Below are 9,882 nucleotides of genomic sequence, written 5' to 3'. Positions count from 1 at the left end.
AATTGGGTAGGCTAAACTGTCTGTAGTGTATGAGTGTTTGTGTGTGGATGTTTCCCAGAGATGGGTTGCGCCTGGAAGGATGGATAAGTTGACGGTTTATTCTGCTGTGGCAGCCCTGGATTAATAAAGCAGTTGACGAAGCCACAGTCATCAGAAAACTAGGTTGCTGTTGGAAGTGGTGTTAGTGAGGCCAGCAGGGGGCGATCAACCTGTGGTCTGTATGGGTCCTCATGCCCCAGTATAGTGAAGAGGACACTATGCTCTCACTTAGCAACTGAGGTGCTGACTCTGTGGTTATTAATAATCCCATGGCACTCATCCAAGTTGATGCTGAACACTAGTAGTGGTGAGGAGACCCCCCCCCCCCCCATCTAGTGGTGGCAAGGAGAGACCCCCCCCCCAACCCCCCTCTCTGTGGTTATTAAAAATCCCATGTATGCTGAACATTAGTGGTGGTGAGGAGAGACTTCAAACTATGTATGAATGAATTAATATATGAATGAACGATACATGAATGGATGACGAATTAATATATGAATGGATTAATAATTTTTGATTGAAAGAATAAATTAATAATTTATGAATGAATAAATAAATAAATCAATGATATATGAATGAATGATAAATTAAATAATTGATTAATTAATAATGAATGAATGAATAAACAAATTAATTATATATAAATTAATTAATTAATTATATATTAATGAATGAATGATTTATGAATGAATGATACATACATAAATAATGAACTGAATGAACAAATGAATGAATGAATGAATGAATGAATGAATGAATGAATGAATGAACGAACAAACAAACAAACGAATGAACGAACAATATATGAATTAATAAATGGTACATGAATGAATGAATTAATGGATGAATTTATTAATGAGCAAACAAACTAATTGATTATATATTAATTAATTAATTAATAATATATTAATAAATAAATAATTTATGAATGAATGATACGTGAATGAATGAATGAATGAATGAATGAATCAATCAATGAAATTATTGATTTATTAATGAGCAAAAAACGAATGAATTATATATTAATTAATTAATTCATAATATATGAATGAATAGATAATTTATGAATGAAGATGAATAAACATTAATAAATGAATGAATTAATTAATGCTATATGAGTGAATGATAAATGAAAAAAATATGAATTAATAATATGTGAATGAACGAATGAATTATATATGAATAAATGATATATGAATTAATCAATAATTTATTAATGAAAAAATTATATATGAATGAATGAATGAATGAATGAATGAATGAATGAATGAATGAATGAATGAATGAATGAAATAATTATAGAGTTGAAAATAAAGTAAATGTGCAAAAATGCAAATGCAGTGCAGTGGAATGAAAACAAAGTCTTTTTTTATTCAACTTCCAAGTCAAGCCCTGAGGCATGTATAGTGCAAGATGCTGCAAAAGATGCAACAGCAATGTTCAGTTATGTTCATCTAACACATGTTGACAATAAAGAAAATGTAAAAGCAGCACTGTAAAAGTATCTTGAGAAAAAAAGCATTCTGTACAGTATGTGCGACCGTATACAAAGTTAACGCCCAAAATCCTACAAATACAGGACTGTAAATGTAAACAAATAAAACACATATGCTACTTACTAAATATTTTAAATGTTAAAGGCCACACAACACCATTTCAGACAGGAGGTAATTCAAAAAGAGGTAATTCTGCACTTTATATTATAGGTAAATATATATATATATATATATATATATATATATATATATATATATATATATATATATATATATATATATATATATATATATATATATATATATATATATATATATATATATATATATATTTTACTTTGGATGCATGTAAACCTATATTAGAAGATCTCCAAAACAAAATGAGAAAAATATAACTTTTTACAGTTCAGTTTTAAATACTCCCGCTGACTTCCCAGCACAATATTTTTAATGTGACTACTATTTACAATGCATCACTTTAAAGTTTCCATTGCAACATGTCAGTTTTATCACTTGACACACCACAGCCCTGATGATTTATGTATGTATCGTTTATTTTTTCTCTTTTCTACAAATATTGACAAAAATCCTTATTATATTGTAAAATATCTGATATTCCGATTCTCAAATTAACAAATAAACATGTATTTTGTTATTAAAGCAGCTTAATATGTTATTGGATCTATGATAGGTAATGTCAGTCTCCTTTGCATTGGAGAGATCCGAGCTGCTGGATTTACAACATGTTAATTCATCAACTTCTCCCAAAAAACATGTTCTAGTAGCCTAAAAAGTGTGTATCTGATGTGAAAAAAGCACATAGCCCATTCATGTTAAAAAAATTGCCATCTCCATAGACACACACATAACACATATAAACAACATGTTAACAGTAATGGTAATAAATATTATGCTAGTACTTAATACTCAAAATATATTAAAATGTCTGAAATCTAAAATAAATCTTATTTGTTGGAAATCACTCATATGTGATTTTTCTTGCTCAGCACCAGCCAAAGGGTTAAAACACCACAGTCGGGGCACTTAAATATATAAAGCACTATAAAACCAAGACAGGGACAGTTCTGATCAATTCAGTGACTGAAAACAACCTATAAAAAAGAGAGAGTGGACATTATTTCTCTCTACACATTAACAGCAGGTCTCCCCCAGGACTTATGCCAGACAGAAAGCAACAGTGACACCAAGCAGATTCCAGCAAGAAACTATTCAAAGCCTCCGTCTACTTCACTCAATTCCCCCAGCGACTCTGAATCAGCTTTTTGCCCCCTTCGACACCAGCGACTAAAAACCCTCTTTCACTTAATTTCTTCCAGTCTCAGAGTTCAGAAAATATTTAAACCGAACAAAAACAACATGCACTGTGAAAATTGCTGTAAATTTTACAATATTACTGGCAATGTTGGTTTCCAGAAATACAATAAAATATACAAGTGCAATGTAAACTAACAATTACATTTGTGAGGTAAAAACCAAAATGGCTGCCGAAGTCCTAGGCTGCATCCGAAAATTACATACTTCAATACCATATATGCTAATAACAGTATGCGAGCCGAGTAGTATGTCCGAATTCAAAGAAAATGAAAAACAGTATGCAAGAAGTACCTGGATGGCCTACTACTTCCGGCGAGATTCTGAACTGTGCATCTGATAGATTCTACGCTATCCTATGATGCCCCACGAGAGAATTCATGAATAGGAGTGAAGCGACGAAAATCACGCGGGTCAATAATGTGATGATGACAAAATAGCGGATGTAGTACGTCCGAGTTCAATTTATACTACTGACATTTATACTGTATGGGACAGGGGTTTTCAAAGTGTGAGGCGCGTCTCCCCTGGGGGGCGCCAGAGCATGTCAGGGGTGGCGCGGGAAAAAATATGAAATAATAAAAATATAATTATTAAGTTTAATTATTATATGTATTTTTTATTATATTTAAACGTTTTAATTAAACGAAGCAGAAAAAAATAATACGTCAAATATAAGAAAACCTTTTTTTACCCAGAAGGCCATAGCTGTGAATTTGCTTCTGTTTGGCAAGCCCGCCAATACAGGTATATGCCTGCTAATACAATGGATCGGTTTCTGAGACCCCCCCGATTCAAAGCCTTCAAGTTTAGGGCTTAAACCCAAAAGACGACGATATGATGATCAGTATTTGAGTTTAGGATTTATGTGGACAGGACCAGCTGATGAACCACGACCTTTATGTGTGGTTTGTCAAGATATTTTGGCTAATGACAGCATGAGACCCGCTAAACTTCGACTGTTTTGACTGGGATGGACAGTTCTTGTATCTGTTCTATTCATTTTAAACCATCATCCTAGTTTTAAAAACGTTATATTAAAATACTTGTTATTACTCTGTAAATAATTGCACTTTCATGCAAATGATGATAAAAGTGAGTTAACAGTCTGACATCTGTCTCTGTCTTTATATATACTGTATATATATATACATATGTGTGTGTGTGCGTGCGTGCGTGTTTGGGAGGAGGGGGGCGCCAGTGGATAAGACTTTGAAAAACCCTGGTATAGGACATACTTTTCTAATGGCTGAGTAGTACATTTAAATTCAAATGCAGTACCTACTAAGGCAGTGGTCACCAAACTTGTTCCTGGAGGGCCAGTGTCCTGTAGATTTTATCTCCAACCCTAATCAAACACACCTGAACAAGCTAATCGAGGTCTTACTTGGTATACTTGAAACATCCAGGCAGGTTTGTTGAGGCAAGTTGGAGCTAAACCCTGCAGGGACACCGGCCCACCAGGACCAGAATTTGGTGACCCCTGTACTAAGGTGTAGGCTGTTTCAGATGCAGCGCATACTTTCATACTATATAGTATGCGAGCCGAGTAGTATGTCCGAAAACAGTATGCAAGAAGTACCCGGATAACCTACTACCTTCGACAAGATTCTGAAGTGCACATCCGATGGACACTATGCTATCCCATGATGCCCCACAAGAGAAATTATAAATGGGAGTGAAGCAACGCAACTGACATTGGTAGGTCACGTTATGATGACAAAACGGCGGATGTAGTACGTCCGAGTTTAATTCATACTACTGACATTGATACTGTATAGACTGTACTTTTCTAACTGCTGAGTACTACGTTTAAATTCAAATGCAGTACCCACCGAGTAGTAGGTTTCGGACTCAGCGCATACTTCCATACTATATAGAAAGCTAAAAACAGTATGTGCACCAAGTAGAATGTCCGAAAACAGTATGCAAGAAGTACAAGGATGACCTACTACTTCTGGCAAAATTCTGAAGTGCGCATGTCTCTGCTGAATAAAACAGCTTAAACCAGCCGAGGCTGGTTGGCTTGTTTTAGCTGGTCGACCAGGCTGGTTTTAGAGGGGTTTTGGCCATTTCCAGGCTGGTTTCCAGCCATTTCCAGCCTGGTCTTAGCTGGTCAGGCATGTTCTCCATGTTTTTACGTGGGTTTCCTCCGGGTGCTACAGTTTCTCCCACAGTCTAACGATATGCGCTATAAGTGAATTGAATAAACTAAAATTGGCTGTAATGTATGTTTGTGGATGAGTGTGTATGGATGTGTCCTAGTACTGGGTTGCAGCTGAATGGGCATACGCTGTGTGAAATCTATGCTGAATAAGTTGGTGGTTCATTAAGCTATGGTGACCCCTGATGAATAAAGGGACTAAGATGAAGGAAAAGAAATAAATGAACGAATAAATGAACAAATGAATACTGACTAGCATTTTTATTCCATAACGTGAAAATAAATAAGTGGAAATGCTATAGTAACTCATAGCAAATGGCTACAACAGTGTTCTTGAAACATACTATGGTAAAGTGATTCATACTTTATAATATATTGTTTACAATTCTTTGCTAATGAATGCAACAGGATACTGTAGCATTAATTATAGTGAACTGATCAATTGTAACACATACTGTAGTATACTTCAAGTTTTTACTAGAGTAAACTGTGGTGAACTGCAATATAGAATTACTACAACACATTAAATAACTACTTTACTACAGTATGGATCAAAAACACTATAGTTTTTAAAAAAATGACTATAGTACTTATTTGAATGCGAGTTGTTTGGAGTAAAGGTCTATGTACTTCACAATTACTTTAAAAACATTTTTATTTAAAGTTATCAGAATGTGACTCATATTCTCTGTCTATATGCAAATAATGTGTTCTGAAATGGTGGCTTAAACTTTAATACCAAATCAAAATTGCACCGTGCTCAAACGCACACCACATTGAACATTCAGAGCCGATCAGAATGTGAATGTTTCTGTTCTCAGCTTATGTTCCAGCCGCAGGTTGGTAAACGTCTAAATATTTCAGGTTACTTCTGTCATAAAGTCACAATCACATTCCCATGATGCCTCAAGAGTACACTAAAATGATTTGAAAAAAAGGACACATCAATCTTTTAGCATCCCAATGAAATCATAATGGAGGGTGCATACAGTACAGACCAAGCGTGCTACTGTACGCTAGAAGTATGCTAAGCTAGTCTGGAATCTGTTATAAAATACTGAAAAGTTGAACTTTGCTTGACACAGCTTAACACTGGAACTACTAGAACCCTATAACTAATTCTGATAAGACTGTACTGAATTAAATTAGTCACATATTTACAAAAAAAAAAAAAAAAATTCTATTGACAGTTTAAATTAGGGTTAAAATTTCTTTCCTCATATGTTATAAAGAAATTAGAAATTGTAGCGAAAATGTTGTTTTTGAAAGTTTAAAAGTAAAGTTATGTTTTTGAGGCACGCATATTTAATGGCATCAGAAAAAAGTAGCAAATGCTAAAATGCATGTGGTTGTTGCAACACAGGCTAATTGTGGATACATATTCCTGCCAACATTTCTGGATGGCGCGAATTATGAAGCCAGAGATATGTCTGGCTGGATTTCCCCTTTAAAACTAATGATATGGGGTGGTATGATTTGTTCCTTTTAGCACTACTAGCTGACCACTTAACTCCATGTGGACGGCTTTTCCTGTGTTACCAGTTTGCCTAGTGGCTCACCATAGATATATACATTAGATGTCGCCTGGCCTATTGTTGTCTATTAGACGGAATGCGTCAATAGCGCCGCCATCTTGCTACAGGGTAGCGCTCCTTTGAAATGAATGCGGGACCAAGGTACAGTGGAGGACTGTGGCCATCCAAAGCCAGAGATATACACATATACACATATATCTATGATCTGGAGTTTTCCTGGATGTTAGTATGTAATTTATTTTTCTAATTACGAAATTATAATTTTACATCACTTTTCTACATTGATGGATCAGTGGCTGCACGGGCATTTCTGACAAAAAGTTTGTGTTTGTGTGTACAGAAATGTACTATTCACCCTCCCTGTTGAATTTGATCTAATCATGTCCTGAAACACACCTCCTCTCCTGCTTTCACTTCTCATACTGACGGAGAAAGCGATCGGTTTGTGAATGAATCCCCCGAACAACTCTTTCACTAACGTTAGCCGACAATAATACAAGTTTCTGGCAGCGCAGCATCTCGTAGTCATATTTCTTTTGCATTGTTTGCTGATTTTATTTAAACTAGCATAAGCCGAGTGTTTAGTGCGAGTTGGAGCTGCTTTGCCGTATGGTGAATGCAGTAAGTGACAGTTATCATCAATAGCGTTACCTGATTAGCACAAAAGTTCAGAACATACAAAAACAGAAAAAAACTTAATATTACCTATGAAATGTTCTGCCTTTGTGCTTTGTTTTCTTTGTTTGCTCGTTACTACACTCGTAGACAGCGCTAAAGTCCCACATCTTCACGTAATAACACTATCTTGACTAGTGCGGTTGAATGGCATTTGTCCTGGGAGCACTGTACCAATGTGGCGGCGCTATTGACGCATGCTCAGGGTCCCTATGTGATATCTAGTGTATACATCTAGGGTGGCTCACTGCATACGTGGGTGAACTTGGGACATGAAGCAAAGTTGACCATGACGATGAGGTTCAAAACTGGTCAAGAACGGTTCCAAAAACCAGATAAAACAAAACAGCTTTTCTTTTTCTAGATCGCTTTTGAAAACACAATCGGTTGGGTTTAGGGAAGGGCATGGGTGGGTCAGTCGGTCAGTCAGTCAGCCAACAGCAAGATGGCCTGCTTGGCTGAAGTGTATATTGCACTCTCTGGTGGATTTACACGAGAAGAGGAAGCAAACAGAAATTTGAGATCCTCAAAAAGCATACACAGTGGCCTACACAGTGGATTTGCAAAAACAAAAACTGCAAGCAGACGTACCGCCAGTTATGTATTTGGCTGTCCCCAGAATTTATGGACAATTAAGCTAGGAATACTCTTTTGTGTTTTGTAATTTTGATAAAAGAACATTGTTTTAATGAAATACACATTTGGGAAGAGTTTTGGGTCATATTTTAACAAAACAAAAATAAGAAAAACTTAAAGGGTAAAAATGGCTGCCGTAGTTCTAATCTTAAGCTAGAATGACATGCTAACAGTATGCTGAGCTAATAGTATAAATGGTTTGTTTGAATTGGTACACTTGATACATTTAAATAAACAATTCAACATTGTTGTCCGCTTGATGCAGGCTAAATGCCAGCTATAAGGCATATGCTAAGACAATAATGGTATTGTTTAAAAGAAATTGCACTTTAAAAAACAAGATTTCAATGCTTGAGTGTTGTATTTAGAGCATTACTGCCATCTTTACTGTTGATTAGCATTTGTTATTTACAAAATGAAAAAAAAAATGAAAAAATGAAAATAACCTTGGTTTAGCATTTTAAATAAAACAATACTATAGTAATTTATAGTAAAAAATAAATTGTTTTTAAACCATACAATAGTAAAGTAATTTATACTCTGTATATTGTAGTATGGCATCACTGTGGTGCAGTGAAGAGCACAATTGCCTCACAGCAAGGTCACTGGTTCGACCCGGGCTGGGTCAGTTGGCATTTATGTGTGGAGTTTGCACTTTCTCCCTGTGTTCGCGTAGATTTTCTCTGGGTGCTTTGGTTTCCCCCACAAGTCCAAAAACATGTGGGGTAGGTGAATTGGTAAGCAGCTGGTAGGGCATATGCTGCGTAAAACATATGTTGCATAAGTTGGCGGTTCATTCCGCTGTGGCAACCCTAAATTAATAAAGGGATTAAGTCGAAAAGAAAATTAATTAATGAATATTATAGTATACAAAACCCTTTGTTAATGAATGCTACTGCATACTGTACTATTAACTACAGTGAAATGATGAACCGTACTATACTTTAGTTTTTACTACAGTAAACTCTGGTGTATTGTAATACAATAATACAGAAAACTTACTTTAGTTTTGGGCAATTTGTTTATATAAAATTTTCTGTTACCATAGCAACTCTAGATTTTCTACTAGTTATTTACTATGTATGGTTCAAAAACGCTTTGGTATTAACTATTACAATAGTACAGAAAATATATTTAATAGGAAATTGGAATTTAAATGAATAAAAGCACCGACAAACATCATCAGAGCATCATTAAATTCCTCTCGCATCCTGGTCATCAATTATTACGCCCAAATTCTAGTCTAAAATAATCTCTGTTACACAACACTCCTGAAATGCAACATTATGTCTGAGCAGCGGAGAGATTTTATTTAGATTTATAGGTGGTGCGCCCAATCCGGTTTTCAGATCTAATGCCTCGATGGAAGCGTTTGATGTGGCTGAGGATTATTCATCAGATGGTCCTCCATCCATCAAAGAATAGAGGGGAAAACATAGCGGATATAGAGAAATGGGGCAAGATAAAACCAGAGGTGGGCGATTATAACGTCGCACAACAGGTTATATAAAGCTCATAAAAGTGTCAAGATTTTTAATAAGCTCTCGTTATGGAGAGCAGGAGTTGAATTGCTGCATGATGTAGTACAGTATTCAATAGCTTTTAATTAGTTGTGTTATATATTTCATAACTTTGCGTATATTTGTTTGTCTTTTGTTTTGCTGCCATGAGGTAGAGACTTTTAAATCCACATCTTTTGATAACGGCTTCTATTTAAGGCTGTTTGATGATGTGAAAGATAATTAAATGCCAATTAATACAGTCAAAATCGATTAGCGGATTCCCTTTGAAGTGCTTGGATGGATCAATTCGGGGCCCTACAGAGAACTTGGCAAATAACATCAACCATCAACCTGTTGCTTTGAAAATGATGACATTACAATGGGCTTTTTGATATACTGTCATGATATATTTCCATCATTCTACAGTTTTCATTTCATTTATATACATTAGAATGTTTCATTCTATATTTAAAAAAATAAAAAAATAAAAAGATTTTATTAAT

At 35.2% G+C, this 9,882-nt stretch overlaps 1 protein-coding gene across 6 annotated transcripts in view; it reads right to left on the bottom strand.

The window, feature by feature from the left end:
• The window catches only part of grip2b (glutamate receptor interacting protein 2b), a 396,185-nt gene that overhangs the window by 144,975 nt on the left and 241,328 nt on the right, over positions 1-9,882 (bottom strand). The window lies entirely within an intron of this gene.

This window comes from Danio rerio, chromosome 22 (genome assembly GCF_052040795.2).
Source record: "Danio rerio strain M-AB ecotype USA chromosome 22, GRCz13ab, whole genome shotgun sequence".
In the NCBI taxonomy this organism is placed as follows: domain Eukaryota; kingdom Metazoa; phylum Chordata; class Actinopteri; order Cypriniformes; family Danionidae; genus Danio; species Danio rerio.
Note: the sequence above shows the minus strand (reverse complement) of the source record. Positions and strands in the feature narration are given on the sequence as shown.